Source organism: Pezoporus wallicus, unplaced genomic scaffold (assembly GCF_028554395.1).
Source record: "Pezoporus wallicus isolate ANWC-B61680 ecotype Strahan unplaced genomic scaffold, APGP_CSIRO_Pwel_v1 contig_6732, whole genome shotgun sequence".
NCBI lineage: Eukaryota > Metazoa > Chordata > Aves > Psittaciformes > Psittacidae > Pezoporus > Pezoporus wallicus.
This window is the reverse complement of record NW_026638638.1, coordinates 1,210,828-1,225,953: the sequence shown is the minus strand read 5'-3', so window position 1 is coordinate 1,225,953 and position 15,126 is coordinate 1,210,828. Positions and strand designations below refer to the sequence as shown.

Below are 15,126 nucleotides of genomic sequence, written 5' to 3'. Positions count from 1 at the left end.
ACAAACAGGCCTAACTAACTGCTTGTAAAGCAGGCTTAGTAGTCTTCATTTTGGCGTATCATATTTGACTGCTTAGCTGTTGCTGTTTCGATCTTGCCTTTGTTTCACTGTAATATACGGAGGATATTTCCACAAATCATATTATTTAAAAAAAGAGACCTCTTCTTTTTTGCTTGTTATGTGATAGATTTGCATATATAGCACTCTTGTCAACTATAATGGAAGTTACACATGTAAAAACCCTGGTGGCAGATTGTGATAAGGCAGATTTGACACAAATCACTCTGCAGATAAGGATGCTAGAAGACTTTGACATTTGTAAAGAAATGCTTCAGGGAAGGACTGTATATAATTGATAATGAAATGCAGATGGCTTGAACGAATTGTATGCCAAGGAGGCAAACAACCTTGGAAGAATGTTTGTGGCAGAACTCATCCCATAGAAAAGAGTAGAGGTAGAAAGGACAGGCCAGTTTTGCCCCTCTGTCTTTACTGCAGAATCAGTGCTATTGAATGTAAAAATGAAGGACTAAGGAGAAAACAAACCCTCTAAGACCAAAAGATGGGGTTGGAAGATTTGACAGTAGCATGAGAGTTTGCCTGCATCCTTCATCCCTTCTCCTTCCATTTCACAACGGGAGTCCTTGAGTACCCGGTGGAGGTTCCCTTCTTAAACACATTATGTCTTTACTGCAAGGTTAAAAAAAATAGAAAGTCGTTATTGAAATGTCATACATTACTTCCCACACCACCTGCATGAAGAATTCTTTCTCTGTCTCTCTGTAAATGGCATTCTCTATTTATTTGAATGACAGTCACACCTTTCCCCTAGCTTTTATTTTAAATAGTTTTGGCTGTTACTCATAGCTAAAACATAGTACTGGTTTCCTTGCCACCACCCTGGTGATTGGTCATACAGTACAGCTATTGCTTGTCAATAACGGCAAGTAACTTTGAAATCTAGTCAAGCCTATAGTAGGTTTCAGGACTCTGCTTAAAAAGATAGCTTAGTGAATTTGAAATGAGGAGCCTGGGAACAGCCTAAAGAATTATAGTTACCACCTGCAAATGAACTAAGTCAGGGTATTGAAACCTTCAAGAAACCTTGAAGATAGAAAAAAGCTTTGAGGGAAATATTCAAATCATCAAGCCTCGGAGAAGGCTCTAGAGTCAGGTTTATGACTTGTTTGCTACTTAATGTTGATTCAATTAGGCTGTTCTTTAGCCCATTAATGTATTTTAAGGCTGGATTCTGCTGTCTCACAGCCTTTTTTTCCTGTGCTTAAAGAAAGTGGAGTCTAATAGCCTGTTACCTCAGAAAGATGCAAGTGCCTTTTTTCACATACTACTGCAGGCAAACTCTTGCATCAAGAAATTGTTTACTGTCCACAGGCATTTTCTTCAAACTGCTAAAACCAGAACTATTAATTGCTGAAAGAAACTGAAGGTGTCTCAGACAACTCTCTAGGAGATGACAGACTGCAGGCCAACCCTATGAAAGCTCGGCATCTCAGGTGAAGAGCCTGTTTTCATGTACTAGAACAATGTGTGCTCATGCTTTCATAAAAAGATAGCACAGAAACCATTTGACAACAAACCAATAGGCTCTTAGCTCATGGGAAAAAAAAAAAAAAAAGAATGGGAAATGTACTGAGCTGAAATTCAGAGGGAACCATTCTTTCTGTTACAAAGAGAACTTGAAAAGCCAGAACACAGAGATGCAAGAAGCCTTGAATATATATTACATAAATAAAACAAATAGCTATACAGTCCCTTTTCGGAGATGACCCATGTGAGATGATGAGATGCAAGGTCTTGCTGTGCCATACAGTGGAGTCCAAAGAAATTAGTATTACAGGGTACTGAACCCCCTTTGCAAACCTGCAGCCACATCAGATCTGAGCTGGGCCCAAGCTACTGGCCCGGTCCTAGGAGCCCATGTGAGGTATTGCTAAGGCAGCTGCCCCACCACTGTGGTGGGGTGTGGCTCTCTGTAGGGGACAGCATGCTGCCTGCGGTGGCACTGACGCCAGCATCTCTTGGCTGTGCTCCACAGTGCCATGCCACATATGCGAGCTGTGAGGCAGGCAGACCCACCTTAGGTGGTCTGTTGAAATCTCATTTGGCCACTACCCCTCTGGTGCCTATCAGTAAGTCCTTGAACTAAGACTTTCTGCGTAGCTGAGTGAACTCCCCATCCGCACCCCTTGCCAAAATAATCCGTTCTGACCTGTTTTAGACGTTGTCCCACTGATGTCACGATTTTTACCTCACCTCTTTTTTCCCCCACAAGAGGGCACCAGCACTGCATCCTTTAAGACATTTTGTTTCACAAGGAAACACGTGCCTCAGAGGAAACTGGAGGGAGAGAGAAGCCAGAGGGACCCTAGCAGCAGGTTTTGGGTCTGGAGCAGCTCCTTTCCCCCCCGGGGCTCCACAATTTTAATTCCAAGGTTTTGATTCAGAAACATCTCTGGTGACAGCTGCGTGAATCCTCTAATAGCAAATAGTTGCATAAAGCCCCTAATAGGAGAGGGTAGCTCACAGGCACATACTTGATTTTATTTCTCCATTCTGTCTCTTGGTCCCCGCTTCAAGCAGCGAGACTACAAAAAAGGGTGTCTCTGGAATTACACGCCTTCACGGACCTTAAGAGAAACCAGTCAGAGAGCTGAGAAATACCAGACACCAAATGTCTCTTGAGATAAAACATACCTGAGACAGCCAACAGACAAATCTTATTCAGGGAAATCAGAGTGAGGTAAAAACACAACTAAAATTGCCATAGGACAGGAGAATCTAGTGAACAGAGAACAAGCGAAAAAAAGCCCTTGTACTGTATAACCTGACAGTGTGACAGGTATGGGTGAGACAAGATAAACATGCGGAGAAAATGAAAATCAAGAAAGGAAAGGAATTACTTAGTGTGGTCTATGGGTTTATGCTTAGAAATATAAAAATAATTCCAAAGAAAGGAAATGTAGGCTAAGAACCAGACAAGTTTCCTGTACAGGGTAGGGAGCCTACATGCTCTCTTGCATGCAGTGACTGCCCACATTTAAGACACTAATTTGGTCCCCTTATTTAGGAATCTGTAAGTGCTGAGCTAGTCTTCAGGGGCAGGACACAGCTACCAAGAGAGTGTTACTCTGGCTTCTGCTAGGGCTCTAGTTTACTTAACCTACTATTGGACATATTTTATAGAGCTCTGTGATCAGGGAATTGTAGGAGATCCATGTAATGCTCTCCTCCTCTCACCTCCTCCACCTCCCCTGCCTACACTTGCTCAGGTAAAGGCAGAACTGTTTTCACCAAGTCCTAGAACCTGAGAGCAAGGGGCACTTGATGAAACCAGTAGGAGATTGGGTTAAAACAGATAAAAAAGCAAGTTTCTTTACAAAACATGTTTGAATTTCTGGTACTTGCTGCCACAGGAGGTTGTGGAGGCAAGCACAGCAACAGGTAAAAACAGGTTTCAGACAGTCTCATGGACAACAGGTACAGATGGAATGGGAAAACTCCGGGTGGGGTATATTCTCTATCATCCTAACCGAACTATTTCAGTTCTCAGGGGTACTGCACACAAGGACACCCATACGAGGGGTATGGACTGCAGACTATAGCACCAAATAGGTGCACCTTGAAAAGTTGATTTGAAAAAGGACTAGAGAGTATTCACACGCCTCTCAAAGCCACCACCTTGCAGGGGCCCTGAGGTGGATGCTGCACACAGAAAACCTGCTGAAAAATGCAGCATGAAGTGTTGGTGAAACCATTTTCTGCCAGAAGATGTGATTCCCACAAGCTAAATGCTCTTCACCAACTGCATCAGTTTGGCTTAAATTTTTTTTGGCAACCAAACAAAAGTGGGAAGGGAGGGTACTCTTGGCATTGTCCAAACATCCCATTCCAAGTTTTTTGAACGAAACATTCTTATTTTCCTTGCTTTGATCAAGCTTCAAGAACATTTTGTTTTTAAGTATAATATATAAAATAAAAGATGGAAAATCAAAATTTTATGTGTAGTGGTCCATGGATTCTGAGTCACTTTGACACTTACGGAACATGAAATTGCACCCAGCAGTCAAAGAATGAATATATCCAATTTTAACAGGCATAGCAATGGTATAAAGAAGGTAATGCTTGATGTTTCATGGTACAGGAATAGCCATCATGTCCTCAGCATTTTCATCATATGAAGGTCTCACTACAGAAACTCACTAAGGAAAGTTTAGTGTTTAATGCTGTAAAGAACACAGAGGCAGTAAACGTAAGTCTTCACATAGGAAGGCCTGAAAAGAAAACTCTCCAGGACTTTTTAAGGTATAAATTTTCCTAGTGTCCATAAAGAAATGCCTTTCAGGACTATGTATTTATTGCATGTAGTCTAAACCCTCCAGTTTCTCTTCACAGGACTAGGCAAAGGACTTAGTTCTGTTAGAAGCAATTGGATTATTTAGAAAATCCATTCTGCAAGAAGATTTCGGCTCTGATTCTGAAAATTCAGTTTCTGGATCAACTTCTTGCGTGATCAGCCTTGTAGGTACAAGCAGTGATGAGCAAACCACATCAGTGTGTTTGTACCTGGGTGTGCACATAATCCAGGGCACCCAACAACCCCACTTCCTCTGTCAGACTTAACGCCTACTTACCTGTGAGAAGGGATAGTTCCCTACCTTATGAGGAGGAGGGGAAATAACAGTGTTTCACAGATATGAAATCCACTAACAATTTTGTAGTATTAAAATACTGCAGTAGCGTAGGCAGCAGGAATAGAGCTAAATTGTTATCAGACTCTATTTACACCTACTCTTGGATGTACTGATTCATATCGGGAGCGTTTGGAGAACACACTGGATTTTTCATTACAAGTATGAAAGTGGTGTTTGAATCTAGCCCACCCTTATATGGCTTTTCACATACCTCTTCTCTATTGAGGTATATTTCTTGAAATGACTCTTTTGTAGCTTCTGTTCTGAAAGCAACTTTGAATGAAAACTACTGGAACTTATAGTAGCTGCTGTACTATTTTTCACACATTTTACAATTCAGTCCCAGGTTTCACATTAAATAGTTACACTGCCTATTTTTAGGGCTAAGCAGACAATAGCAGGAGAGCACCTGAAGAAGAGCACATAGGAATTCCAACCACTCCAGCCAGTAAATCGGCTTCATCAGGGGCCCAGCATAAATCACAGAATCCTAAGGGTTGGAAGGGACCTCAAAAGATCATCTAGTCCAACCCTCCTGCAAGAGCAGGGTAACCTAGAGTACATCACACAGGAACTTGTCCAGGCGGGCCTTGAATATCTCCAATGTAGGAGACTCCACAACCCCCCTGGGCAACCCGTTCCAGTGCTCTGTCACTCTCACAGTAAAGGAATTTTCCCTGATGTTCACATGGAACCTCCTATGCTACAGTTTACACCCATTGCCCCTTGTCCTTTGCAATGACTCTGTGCAAACTCACATACCACAGGGTATAAATAAGAAGAGTTAGATGTGTCCACACCTGTAGGATCATGATCTTATTGGCATCACAGAGATGTAGTGGGATGGCTGCTATAACTGGACTGTTGGAATGGAAAGATACAGGCTCTTCATGAAGAACAGGCAGGGGAGACAAAAAGGGGGTGTTGCTTTCTATGTCAATAACCAGCTGGACTGCAGACTTCCAGTACCTAAAAAGAACCTGCAAGAATACTGGAGAGGGACTTTTTACAAGAGCATGTAGTGACAGGGAAAGTGTGAATGGCTTTAAACTGCATGATGGTAGATTTAGGTTAGGTATTAGGAAGAACTTTACTGTGAGGGTGGTGAGATACTGTTGTTGCCCAGAGAAGCTGTGGCTGCCCCACCTCTGGCAGTATTCAAGGCCAGGTTGGACAGGGCTTGGAGCAACCCGGTCTAGTGGAAGGTGTTCCTGCCCATGGCAGGGGGGTTGGAGCTGGATGAAATTTAAGATCCCTTCCAACCCAAACCATTCTATGAAAAGTTTCTAACTTGGTTCAAATGACTACTGACGTCCCAAGCTGCATAGAAACATGTAATGGGAATCTGCTTTTGTCCAGAACAGATAGCCAGTTACACTCAGTAATCTGGAATTTGTATTAATTATATGCTTTTTCTTTCACAGTAACGTTTTCCTGCAGAGCAGTTATTTGGGGTTCATACTAGGAGGCTAAAAAAATGAAAAGTGGAGAAATAGAACTCTGGAACAGTAACATTAAAACACTTACCATTTCCCATGCATTAGCACAGTAAATGCTGTAGAAGTTAAATTGTCTGTGGACTCAGCATGGACAAGGTGCCAGGAATCTGCAAGTTCTAATCTCATCTCTGCAGCTCTAGAAATAAGCATAAGAGAATTAACTCATCACACTTTATTGCCTGAAAGTATCTATAAACTAAAATCTTATTTCAGATATTCTCCATAATTGATTCACAGTTTTACTACAGTTATTTTCTTAATGGCCTTTCCAGGCCATAACTCTTAATGCATAAGCCTGTCCAAAATATTGAAATTTGTTTCCTGATCTATTGCTGGAAATATCAGGAGAGGGGATCTGCTCCCAGTGAACAAAACTCCTTAACATTTTGGGATGAATTTTTGTTTGCCCCAGGACTTGCTAGCTGTACCCACACAAGTGTTTCATAAGCTCCTCTTGGTGTCAGAATTCATTACAGAATCTCCTGCCTAGGAGATGTTTCCATCCTTTTTTCTTTTCCCTTTTTCTTTTTAAAAGAAGTGAGATAATGCTTGAGAAAGATGCCAGATCAAAAGCCCTCAAGTCCTCCTTGCTGCACTCTAAATCCCACATCAAGAAACACTCATCTCTCCTCCCAGGCATGGCTCTTAACCCTTTGTCTAATAAAATAACTGAAACCTGCTCCCAGGCTCTCCTGCGCTCAGCCATCTCCCTTGAAATTTTCAAATAGGATGCCCCATTGTTGGCCTTTGAACCCACAATGAGTATGTGGAAGTCAAAGTAATTAGTTTAATACATCTAGAGAGCATACAAGTTCCTTTCATGTCTGGATCTGATCCTGCAAGGGACTACATATCCTCAGCTGCCTTTGGCTGAGGATGTCTAAGCATTTCTGAGAAGGCCAAGACTAGCTAAAAGTAAAACTCTGCTAATATTAGCAGACTGATAAAGTGATTTTGCATTAATAAAAATAAAAAATGCTAAAACTGTAGAAGATGATAATGAAAGTATGAAATTATTAACAAGGAATCCTATAGATGGGGGCTGAAAGAATGAGTCTGATAATAGAGACAGAAATGGAGTAATGCTAATTCCCAAGATATCAAGCTTGGCAATAAACCTGTTAGTAAAATCCTGGCTCATCAGAGCAGAAGTGAAATTGTAAGGGATAACTTTAGGTAGCATTATATATTGCCATCTCATGGAAGGAACAATACAGGCATATGTCACCACTGGCAGCACTTCTCTGAGAGAGAGAAGAGAGGTGAAGGTGTCAAAACCAAGCAGGGGAAGCCCTTCTCTTTCTCACCAAGGCACTAGCTGGCACACAGGAAGATAATATGCAACTGTAGGTGCCCGTTTCAGGGAAGGGGAATTTCTGCCAGGATCCTTTGCTCCATCTGAGCCTGAAAGGGTCCCTCTCCTCCTGCGAACTTGTTAGCCCTGCAGGATGTCAGCCCCCCCCCCCCCCCCCCCCCCCCCCACTGAGCTGCCACCTCCTGATTTTCTTATGTCTTTTGAATTGGAGAGAGCTGCTTAGATCTCTAAGTATCCCTCTGCTTGTAACTCCTGTCACTGAAATAAGAATGCCTTGCTGAAGAGCATAGACATCTTCACAGATTAGGAAATAAACCTCGATATTTAAGAGTTTTCCTAAAAGAAAAAAAGAGAAGGGAAAGGGACACAGGCATTAAGGGAAGAACACAATCTGCTGCTGGTTTTCAATTGCAGTATTAAGTCAGGCTTCAGATAGTCATGTTATAGGAATTGACTGTAGCCTCTTAACTAACCTGTTGCATAAATTCTGATTCAACAATATATTACACCCTGGATTCATTCTTTACATTAATGGAAATACAGCTTTTAATGCAGTTGGAATACAACGCTGGAAATTTTTTTTCAGCAGCAGATTATGTGCTGGATTCATTCATAATATTAATGGAACGTTTAAGTGCTGTTGAAAGATGTCACAGGAAGATTGTTTCTTTTTTATTCCACATTGCTTTCAAAAATATATTTGAGGGCTTTTTAGAAGTTGCAGTACGTCCAGATGACACAGTAAAGAGATGCAGCTCTGGTTAATACACCAAAGGACTTGCATTCAGCTACCCTGACATGTCAGACTTCCATGGGCCTAACCTCACTCTTCTAAATCATGATCTTGGACCGCTGAGGACTGACCTGCTGCAAACCACTGGAGTGGGGAGAGGGTTTGAGCAGGAGAGTAACCTGCATAGTTAAAATCTTTGTGGTCCTTCAGGTGTTCTCTGGAAGGACTTAATTGCAAGGCCACATTGAGCAAGCAGGACTTCATGGGCCTGTGCTGGCACACCTAGGTTGGCCAGTTAATGGGAGCTTCACTTTTTCTGCACTGTGCCTTCTTGGAAGGAAAAAAAGATGCAGGGTCAGGTACAGAATCTGTACTTAGTACCAAGAGCCATAACAGAAGCCACTGTCAGAAGACAGCATGGGACTGGTAACCGAAAGTGTGGTCTTGAAACTCCCAGCAATAACCTGTGAAAAAGCCATGTGACAAGTGTCCTTTCCTTTCCACAAGCTACTTCGTGCTGGGCCTAAGACTACTATAGTCTTCTGGATGAGGTCCCCAGTGTGGAATGTTTTAGCCTTGAAGGCCTGCCTAGCTAACACCATGGTAAAAAAGCCTATACCTCCACTGCAGGGCAAATAAGAATGTCCCATATTCCCAGTCTCTCACTCCTTCCCACAAAAGCACATGAAGCCTTGCAGCTGCTCAGCTGTTTCCTCTCTAGTACAGCACATTCAGGGCTGCTCAGAAACCCTTCTGAAGCCCAAGCTCATTGTATCAGAGAGGTGTGGGATTTTCTGTGTCACAGACATCATGGTAGTTATCGTGTAGATGCTACTAAATTTAGGAGACACCTGCATGTGGTTTCAGAGCTCTGGAGAATCCAGCTGAGTTTGTAAGACTGGGAAAAGGGAGGGTGGGTGTCTGCTGGGGCCCAGATATTCCCAGCATATGAATGTATAGAGAGAGGGTAGTCATGAATTGTATTGATCCTTTTGCTAGATACTGGAATAAAACCCAGACCTTTGCATACTGAGAACAGAATCTCAATTTTATGCCAGCAGAGCTACCAGGATGGCTGACTTGCAAATTCAGATCAACTCATGGAAATATGGATGCTCACAAATACACCATTTGGATACAAGCTTTCAAATTAAAGCATGCAATAGTTTCTCGGTATTGTAAAACACTGCAGCATAGTCCTATCGCAGCCTGAAGGTGAAGTTCAAATTGCATTAGAGTGTTAATCATACAACAAAGATGACTTCATTCTCAGTGGACATCACTGCACCTGAGGAGCAGCATTCTGAATGAACTTGCCCCACTGCAACATTCCCAAACTCTTCAGAGATATGGGCATTAACAACAGCATATTTGTAAGAGGCTTTAAGTCACAAAGAATATTGCTGAACATGGTTGTGTCTCACTATGCGTTTTTGCTGACATCTCATTTCCTCTCTCTTGTTTTGTGGTGAAGGTATAAACAGGGTTTATTACCAAGTCATCCTTCCTGTGGTAACAGATGGAAGCAACAAAAACTGCACAAAAAAAAGGATTATTAACATCTATGTGAAGCTTTTCAATACTCTGGCCGTTAATTTTGAGTACTGCAAGCTGGAAGTTATTATCACATCTAAGTGCACCCAATCTCCAAAGAAGGAAAAATAAATAATATGAAGGACTGACATATGTTTGATAGAATACTCATCCAGAAAGAGAGATAAAATTGCTGAAAATGTATACAATACTGAAAATATTATAAGAATAATAAAGTTTTAGAAAAGCTGACATAAAAATTACTAGTTTTATGGACAAGCGCTTGATTTTACCTGTGTTAAGTTTCAGCTGCAGAAGAAAAAGGTTGCTGCTGAACAATGGGCTGTTACATGAGCAGTTGCCTCCTGCAGCTGTAAGCTCAAAGCCTGCTTTTGGATACAGAAAGAATTTGGTGATCCTAGCCTTGCTCCTTTTTTTGTGTAGCTCATAAAACACATTGACAAACTGGCTGTCCCATTGCAAAAACCCTGCAAGATTGGATTAGCAGGATTCAGGGTTGAGGTGCACTGGCTGAACTACAAGATGAAGCTTGTACAGAGCGTGCATTGTGTCTAGTTCAAACCAGAGCAATTAGCTGCTGACTTTCATGATTATTAAATGCACTCATAATTAAAATTTAAAAGTCTGAAGTCTATACTATTTTTTCTAAGCCCCAATTATAAGTAATAAGATTTAAGTTTAAGTTTAACTTGTCTCTTAATAGAGGGTAAAGAGCCCTTATAAATCAGTCAAATAGGGATTGCCATTGGAGAGCTATTACTGAAGAATTGCTGTCGAAGTAAAACTAATTAATATCTGTCACTGCAAACAGTTAACTACAGAAAACTTTCCTGCTTAACTACCAGCACTATTAAACCACCAGGACTTACATCATCAAAAGAAAAAGTAGGAGAGAACACACTGTCTCTTTTGACATCAGCTTTTATCTTCTGCTCTGACAAGATTCTGAAGTCTTTTTTTCTGGAATCTGACCAGACAGAACCGAAGCCAGGGCTGGCTCCCCAATTAGCTCTGGTAACGCGGTGTCGGATCTTGTTCTCAAAGAGAACTTTCCCCTTAACTGAACTTTCGGATCTCAAAAGTACAGAAAGAGACAATCTGAAGAAACTAAGAGGTTGATAAGTTTCACTCGAATGACCCAGAGATGGCTTTGTCATACTTGGGCCCAGAAGTGAGAGACAGATCCTGAAATCACACTAAGTAGCATCACATCTCCTCCATGGCTCTGGTCACACATCATCCCATGAGGCTGCTTGAAACAGAGGAGCACAATCCACATTCAACAGTCAGAATCAAGCCCACTCACTAACTTCTGTCCCTGGTGATATACATCTATTCCAATAAAACAGTTCTATTAAATGTGGCAAAGATATAAAAAACACACCTTAGAAGACCTGCAGTGGAAGATCTGATGGCTGTCTTGTGCAATATTAGCATTTTCTTCTTGGCTTTGGGACATCTTAGTACTAATTGCAGATTCTTATTAGTGGAGCACTTGCTGGATGAGTTTTATGGGTTAATACTTCTTAAAGCACTAGATTCAGCTTCCCAGGGGCTGTCTCAGCCCTGGAAACCTGCAACAGCCTCTCCGAAGAAAGATTTGATTACTTATTCAGAAGGCCTCATCAGAGATTTAGCAGAAATGTTTGCAGTGTGAAAATCAAGGCTCCCAGAAAGTCAGTAGAAGGCCTTGCTTTGGGAGGGAAATCGGACCAGATACCTCCAAAGGTCCTGTCCAATGAAAACTGTTCTCTGTTTCTGTGATCATTCCTTGTGTTCCACTGCATATGCAGAAATACATGATAACATGGCCAGGCCTAATCCTCCACTAAAAAAAAAAAAAAGCAACCCTACTTTGACTGTACCCTTTTTCTAGTAGCTCCTTTGTGATATCTTTCCTGAAAAGCTGTTTTTATCAGCTGTAACTGCAAACCATAAATCCCAACTGTTTTCCTGATGGAAACAAATGATAAAGGAAAGATTTCACTTGGCCTCAACACAGCACACCTCCACTGGATCTTCTTAGTTTCTCCCACTCTCCTTTTGGCTGATAAGTATTCAGATTTTCATGTCCAATAGGACTTCAGGGTGGTAGCAGTATCTCCTCCTTTGGCTCTGGTGTGAGGAGCCAGCACACACTGCCCATTTCTCCAGGGCACCTCAAAGCCAGGCAGATGCTGGCAAATTGGAGGGAATTAAAACAGCAGTGAGAACCTGCATTAATGGACTGAAGTGACTGATTTGTGACAAGAGATTAAAAGACCTCAGGTTAAAAAGTTTGGCCAAATGATGACTAAGGAAAGGGATACTTAACTATACTTGGTATGGTTTCCTTTTACTTTAAGAAGGTGTAAGGTTCAAAGGATGAAAGTGTCAATCCACATAAAGGCTAGAGAAGTAGTTTTAAATGGTCCAACAGATTCTGATCAGAACTGATTAAAAACCAAAGACACAGGTTTCTCAGATGTGCAAACCAAGATAGTGCCACTTCTTTTAACTTCATGACAGATGAGGATCCTGTCCTGCCTAATTTTGATCTTGACACTTGTCTAAGCGTACAAGTGACAGGCCATGGTTTCACAAATTATATCTCTACTGCTAACCTGACTGGCAGCAGTTAGCTTAAGGAATGGCAGAGTAACTCAGCTTTTGTACCCAGTCACTCTTTGGATCTCCCTGCTGGATGTCTGTACACTCGATGGCAATTGCACTGGTGCTTGTAGTCTTCATGAAAAAGGTTAGCTGTCCCCTTGAAACTGCAATAAGATGATTTCAGTAATTTTCAGGAGAAATTCCTGAAAGGGACACCAGTAAACCTGCAACTAGTCTCAGCATAGCAATGGTGGAATCCCCACGATTTGTGTCAGTCAAACTGAACTGGAAAGAGCTTGGTGGATTTGCCAGTGGAAAACAGAGTGAAAGCTCCTGGGGAGGTGAGTGAGCTGGCCTACATTTTTGAGGGAGGAAGGTTAACATAAACCTCCTTCCAACCCAGGCTCAGTGTCATAATCCCATGCCTCAGACTGCTGTGCCAGTGCTCATCAGCCCAACTTGAGGCTTGCCAGTTTTCTGCTCTTCGAACTGCTGGTGCCTTACCTTCAGTCTGGTTTTCTGCTCTAGCAGTGAATGGCTTTGACACCTGCACCAGCCTGGGAAGAGGCTCTGGTGCTAACTGCTATGCACCTGGGCTGGACCCATGACACCCAAATCCAAAGGGCTTAAATATCTTCTTGTAAGTAGCTGTGAAAGCAGACAGGATGGAAAAAATAAGGAGGGTGATCCAAAGACTAGAAGAAAAAGAAAGCAACTGTTTTTTAACGTAGGAAACACATGAATGACTGAGAATCTTTCTCCAGTTAAGAATTAGTTTGAGGAAATGGTTTCAGCTGGAGTGCTCTAACAATGGGACATACTTGGCTTTTCTACACATCATGTCCTCTAAATTTCTGGTCTTGCTAGAAGAAGTCTCTTTAAGAGCTGACAAAAAAGGTCAGCCTCTAGGTCCACTACATCATTTTCCTTTCTAGACAGTCTAACTAATTTGAACAACAAATCATGCTTTGGCTTTGCAGTTTTCAACTGACCACTGGAGAGGAGCTGAGCCACCTCCTGTCCATCTGTGTCTTGGAGATGAATTGCTATGCAAACAGTAATTAGCTATTCCATTGTTTTGGATGAACATTCCTTCAGTCTCCCAATAAAAAGAGAATATTTTGCTTTGCTGTTCATAATAAAGACAGTTGAAATGTTCTACTGTTAGCAGTTACTATGGTAACTGCTGGCAATTTATTTTGAAAAGGGGAAAGACTTATTTTTTCACTGGTTACCTGATTTTGTTTTCTTTACTTGAAATTTGATATTACATGTAAAACAGCTACCAAAGACCACTGTCATGGCCAGCTCAAAGACCCAATGATCTAATAGGCCAAATATGGTCCGCTGCTCTTGAACTAACTTTCAGTGACTTCAACAGAACTGCTTGGAAGAGTAATCCAGCAGGATGAAGTTTAAAAACGTCTGTCTTTTGCATGCCTATTTCAATTTATTGCATTGAGAAAACAACACAGCTAGATCTTTGTCAGATAAAGGTCTGAGCTCAGCTTTAGATCCAAGTTCACCAATTTGAAATTGGGAGCAAGGGTTTGGTACTACTCAGTTTAGTTATCACACTTTCAGTAGTAAACCAGCTTCCCCCCCTTGTTACTTTCCTAGTTACCATTATGTATAAGGTTGCTACTACTTGTACAAAACACAAAAAATCTGGAAACCTCTGATATTTCTACCTCTCTTCATATATTTTTCTTTATATAAACGCAAAGCTGATGATGCTGAAAGCATGAGTGCCATTCTTTATTCTGGAAAACATAACAGCTTTTGCCTTTATAACCTGCCAAATGAAAACCATCAAACTTAAATTCTAGTCCAAATTTTGCAGCTGGACACAACATTATTGTAATATCATGAGGTTGGAAAAGGAAATGTAGAGGCAGAATTGTCTTTAATGACAAAGCAACCTGTATGCATGTGAAACTGTTTTACAGATTTTACATGTTGGGAAGGAATACAGTGATCATTTAGTCTGATCTATGCTACACAAGTCTAATATGCTATGAGCTTCACCAAGAATATAAAAAAACATTTCTACTAAAAAATAGAGCCTATTGTAACATGAGAACATTTGGGAACCATTAGCAGCATAAATGAAGTATCAGAAAACAGCCAGTGACATCAAGAACAAGGAAAGCCAAACAGTTTGAATCAAGACAAAGAAAATACCCAGAGACAATGTAAATTCATAGTTAAAAAGAACAAACTGGCAAGCATCTTAAAGTGATATTATGAGGGAAAGGAAAACTGGCACAACTTCATGGAAGTAGTTGTTCTTGGAAATCAACTAAAATACACGACATGGAAACATAAAACGATAAGAACTATTTGTCATTCGGATCCTATTCAGAAAAACATATTTCTACTTTAATAAATCAGGCTGGTTTAGGAAGTGCTGACTTTGCACATTTTGGCTTTATCAATAGTACTTCAGTAATGTTTAGGAAATAAACTTCACAGGGAAACCTCTGGTGTTCAGTCAGTTTTAAATGTTTTAGGGTAGGAACTGAGATAATGAAATTATAAGGATAATGGTGGCTTAGGGCTTTGTAACTCACATGAGATTCATACTTTCCAATATAACCTCAAGCTGTACATATGGCATTAGAAAGAAAAGGAAAAAAAAAAAGAAGGAAAAAGGAAAAAAACGGTTCCTGGCTGGAGGAACAAAAGTGTAGTATGGAATGCAGTGAGCATTTTCTCAGA

General features: G+C 41.1%; 1 long non-coding RNA gene across 1 annotated transcript in view; it reads right to left on the bottom strand.

Moving 5' to 3' along the window:
- Positions 1-15,126, bottom strand: part of LOC130600426 (uncharacterized) — a 100,809-nt gene that overhangs the window by 48,815 nt on the left and 36,868 nt on the right. Inside the window, exon 2 of the long non-coding RNA XR_008972453.1 lies at positions 6,240-6,347. This is a non-coding gene — a long non-coding RNA (uncharacterized LOC130600426). The remainder of the gene's footprint in view (positions 1-6,239; positions 6,348-15,126) is intronic.